The 5,000-nt window shown below is 40.3% G+C and overlaps 1 protein-coding gene and 1 long non-coding RNA gene across 2 annotated transcripts in view; both read left to right on the plus strand.

Moving 5' to 3' along the window:
- WWOX (WW domain containing oxidoreductase) overlaps window positions 1-5,000 on the plus strand; it is a 933,211-nt gene that overhangs the window by 419,131 nt on the left and 509,080 nt on the right. The window lies entirely within an intron of this gene.
- Window positions 1,988-5,000, plus strand: part of LOC107184490 — a 79,906-nt gene continuing 76,893 nt past the window's right edge. The window contains exons 1-3 of the long non-coding RNA XR_001515334.1: window positions 1,988-2,130; window positions 3,236-3,296; window positions 4,187-4,268. This is a non-coding gene — a long non-coding RNA (uncharacterized LOC107184490). The remainder of the gene's footprint in view (window positions 2,131-3,235; window positions 3,297-4,186; window positions 4,269-5,000) is intronic.

Raw genomic sequence — 5,000 nt, forward strand, 5'->3', positions numbered from 1 at the left:
TCTCTCTCCACTGAAACAGAACTTCCTTTGTCACCTGCCTTTCTCCTTCACTGCCACCTGCCTCATTATACTCACCTGAAAGGGGGCTGGGTCTCTCTTTTCCTCTTTGGGTTTTTGTGAAAGGTGACCTGCAAACTCTGCCTTCTCTGGACAGAAGGTGGACACTGCAGACACACCAGTCCAGCTCAGAGTGTCCCTCCGACGGAGGGTCGGAGAACAGAGGATGATCCCTCCTTGATGGGAAACAGGAATTCCCCAGCAGAGAGAGGAAAAACAGGAAGGAGACTAGAATGTATAATTACCAAGCAATTATCCACACCCCCCTCCATTTTCCAAATTGTAAGTTCTTTTTTATGTAACCACTTTCTGTTAAAGAGGAAGAAATAGCTTCACCAGCAGTGTAAAATATATACTTTCTAATGTAAATCAAGAAGCTATTAATACCATTATAAGAACACGGTAGAATATTAATTGATGGAAATTATAGAGTGGAATATTCATAATCAGCTGCAGTCTTTTCTTTGGAAGGAACAAAGGATTAAGTTAGGGAGACAGTAATGGTATTGTTAGTGGGCTATTTCAATGATTTTCTCTGTGGAAGAGTAGAGAAAGGTGAAATTCCAACTGGGAATATTACACTATGCAGATCTCTGCTCAGGGGTATTCGGCTCTGTTTAAACTGCCGAGCTGTGCTCTGCCTTATGATCCAATTGTTTTATTAGCAGAATCATTGCGCGTTTCATTTTGCTACAGTAATAGTGCAGTGTCTGTCTTAACAATAAATTATAGAGTCAGGCAAACAATGGTTTTGTATTTGGGATACAATGAGATATCTTATTAAAATGCAGGCTTCCTTAGGTTCTTGAAATTAGAGTCTTATTTTAAAAATATTCCATTGGGTTTAAGACACTGTTTTGAACTAATCACACTAACAGAATCACTCTTTTGTCAGACATAGAGGACTATGGGAGTTACCTGTTTCTTTAGTCTTTTTCCCATTCATATTTATTCTCTTCTGGAGAGAGCTTATTGGTTAAATAGGAAAGGCATCATTCCTTTGCACGTGAAAGATACAATGAGATCTGAAGCAGTCATATCCTCCCTGCCAAGTTTCTGAAGTGAATATTCTGTCCTGATAATATTCTGATAGCGATAATAATACTCCATAATAATAAATCATAGTTTTTGAATGATCACCTTATCCTGGGCACTGCAGAAAGCAGTTACATAGTTTACTTTGTAGGATCCTCATTCTAGCCACCTAGGTGTAGATACTGTCATTATCTTCATTTCACAGATGAGAAGATTGTGGCTTAGAAATATTAAGTGGTTTCTCTCATGTCACATAGCTTGGTTAATGTTAATAACCAGGTCTTGAATCTCTGCTGTCTGGTTTGTGATACTTTTGACTTGTCATTGCTGATTAATTTTCATTTCTCTGCTCATTTCTCGGATTAGAACCTTTCTGTGTTCTTGAATTCAACAAGATTGAATAGCAGTTGCCTCTCCAGCCTCCAGCACACTTTTGGAGATTGTGAATGCAGTCAGGGGGAGCAATAATTTTTGCAGTCATTTTTGGGCTTTTGGGATCTGGCCTCGAGGGCCAGAGGGCCAGGCTTTGTGCTATGTTTTATGCCCATCATCCTTTTCTCTCAGCCTCTGCAGCACGGAGAGAGGTGTTGTTATTATTTGCACTGCAGTTGAGGCATCTGAAGCTCAGAGTTTAAGTGGCCGCTCAGGTTACCAGCTCTGGTGACTGGGGGATCCGGAGAGCGTTCAGGCCTGTCTGGCCCCACCGCCCGGCCTCTCATCAGCCTCAATGTATCATGGATATCCCACTCTGATTGTAGAGTGCTCTTTGGGTGAACACAGGAAACTATGTTAATTAAAAAAAAAAAGTTTCTTCCCTGAGATAAAATTGACAAAGAGTCTTTTTCAATTGTCGTCAGGCTCCTCTTCCCAAAAAGGCCTTGACTTTTGGAATTCCATGTCCTTTTTTTTGCATGACCCAGTTTTAGCAGCATTCCCTCCAAGTGGATTTACTGATGTATCTAGACACCTTCTTCATTTCCCACATCCTCCAGGTAATGTCTGATCACCCTGACCTGCCTGCAGCAAGAATCCTTTTAGGTAGGTTAGCAAGAATTACTCTGCCATCTTAGTAATTTTTCATCTATGAACCCTTCCACTCTGCTTGCCCTTGGCTATAAAATCCCCACTTTGTATTCGGAGTTGAGCCCAGTCTCTCTTGTACTACAGAATCCCATTGCAGTGGTCCCTATAACAAATGCAGTAATCCCCCAGATAAAGTCTGCCAGGAGTAATTTTTCTTCTTCTGCATTACCACTTTGTTGTTGAACTGGTTGGGCCCAGTGGATTTGGGATGGGAACGCCAAGTAGCCACTGTCCATCTGGCAGAATGTCAGTGGACAACCTCAAAAATTAGAACGTGCATTTAGAAGACAAACCAACATTCCGATGCTTCTGCATTCGGGTGGGCTCAAAATATTTCTTCCTGTGTGCTCCAAATGTGATAACTCCTGGGGATTTCTTTCCTTGTATTTCTCACCATACCAACATCTTCACCGTCTGCTGTCCTGTCCTCTTATCCTGGACTCCCTGGGCCACATGGAAGCTTTACTCAGTAGGTGCTCCCTTGTAAATAATCGAGGGGCCCCTCGATTACTCGGTCGATATTCATAGAGCCTATGTGCCAAGATGGTGCTGAAGTGGTAGGATGAGCGGAAGACAGTTGTCATCTGTCAGACCCCAAAAGCCCATCTGTGACAAAATTTTCACTAGTCTGTTTAAAAACAAGGACAATATAGACAAAGTAGTGAGTTTCTCATAAAGCACATAGTATGCATTTTTAAAATTTATTTTTAAAAATAAATTTTTTTCATTTATTTTAGAATTGTATCCTTTACCCACCTTTTTAAATGTTAAATATTTTTTCCTTTCACAATGATAACAGAAAATAAGTTGGTTTCCTTCCCTTTTTTTGTTTCTTTTTTTTAATGTGCTCTCTCTGATTTCATTGTTATTGTTTTAAATCTTTAATTTACAAAACAAAATGTCAGCAAATCTATGTCAGCCTGCCTATTTTTTTTTTCCTTTTGATTTTACTGGACCTTAACTCTAGAAGTCTAGGTATTTCTGATGGATGTGTATCCTCTAAGTTTGCCACTTGATGATACTTGATACTCTATTGTTCCTGATTATTTTTTAAATGTAGCCTTGTCTCTCCAGCCTCCTGCTTCCTGTCTCCCTCAAGGTGTGTTGCACTCAGGCATGCTGTAAGTAATCAATACTTGGTGATTTGACTTCTTAGTACCCCCCCCCCCAATAAATAAATAAATAAATAAAAATCTCCAGGTGCAAAACACAAAGGCAGACCTCTTGTCAAGGGATTCCTCACTTTTCCATTCTCAGCCAAGGGGAGACAAGGCCACTCCAGACAGCACCCCTCCTCCCACTTTGGCTCTTGTAAAAAGGATGGGTAGTTTTCTATTGCTATTGTGCTAACTGAAGAGTCGAAAATGTGCCTGGAGTTTAAAATCACCCAATGCCTGTCCTTTCTAGAGCAACCTCATTAACAACCCAAATTTAAAATTGTATTGTTAAGAGACTCAGCACTCTCCAGAACCATCCTCTGATAGAGTGGTTGTGTTTCTTTTTTTCCAGCCTATATTTGACCCCTTAACTAACATACCAGCTTAAATGCCTCTGAGTGGGAAAAGAAGCTGAAACACGCACATTTCGAATAGACTCAGCATCTGCAATGGATGGGCAGCTTGCTTTCTTTGTAAAGCAGCTATGGGAATGCCACTGTCCCGATATATCATAGTTAGGAGAAGTAGTTTGTTAAGAGGGGTATTTACACCCCCCTCCCATCCCAACTAAGGACATTGTTCACTTTAAACTTAGAATTTAGAATTTATGGCCATCAAAGTATTAGTCCACAGCCAAGCATCATGTTTTTTTTAAGGAGGTCAAAATTTACCATAGGGCTTTTTAAACACTTAATGTAATTAACATTAAAAAAACCACATCATTATTTTCAACAAAAATGGACTACATTTGTAGTCTCCTCTTTTTATTCAGTATGTTCATTTAAAAAGTTTAATAGATTTAATTTTTTTGACATATTTGTTATCAATCCTTTTTGCTTTACTTTTATGTAAAGGATATTATTTACCACAGATACAGAAGCACAAATTAGATGGTCACTCAGGATTTCCTCTTTTTGCCTTTTGGAGCCCATGAAGGTGAGGCTTTGTGTTTTCTACAAGTTGATTACCAGGAAATGAAAGAAAGACAGAACATAAGGGTGGCTGGTGCCTCGTTCCTGCTATTTGGGGAAAGGTCTTGTAACCTTCCTCTGAGCCCTCAGAACAAAAGCAAATCCTGTTGACCCCTCAGCTTAAAAAGTCAAGAAATATGCCAGCTTCTGATGAATCAGGGTGAAAAGAGGACTGTGAAAATTAGTGACTGGAAATAGGAGCAGGTCCAGACAAATGTGTAGCAAGCCTGGTTATGGGCATTTCCCCGGAACCGCACGATTTTTTCCTTTTTAAATAGGGGCCGCTATTGTCGTTCAGAAAGCCCCAGGCTGTTCTGAAAACAGGCAAAAATCAATAGCCCACTTGTTGAGGATAAGTGAATTAGTCTGTGTTGAATGTAACCGAGCACCTGAACACTTGAGTGAGCAGGGCTTGTTGGGGAAAAAGGACAATTGGAAGGATTGTCTCGAGACGTCCACAGTGGTGCACATCGCTGGTTAATTATGTCCAATGATCGTTTCTGTGCAGGACGAAGGCGAAGACTCTGTTTTTGTTTTTGTCTATCTGTCTGTGACCTGGCGGAATGAATAGAGTTCCCCACTTCTCCAAACAGTCAAAGTGGTGGCAAATGGGCCACAGATGAGCAGGGAGAAAGGAATGAGAGAATGCAAATCAGATGAAAAGTTCCTTTTATTAATCAGTTAAAATATAAAATGA

Source organism: Myotis davidii, unplaced genomic scaffold (assembly GCF_000327345.1).
Source record: "Myotis davidii unplaced genomic scaffold, ASM32734v1 scaffold391, whole genome shotgun sequence".
In the NCBI taxonomy this organism is placed as follows: domain Eukaryota; kingdom Metazoa; phylum Chordata; class Mammalia; order Chiroptera; family Vespertilionidae; genus Myotis; species Myotis davidii.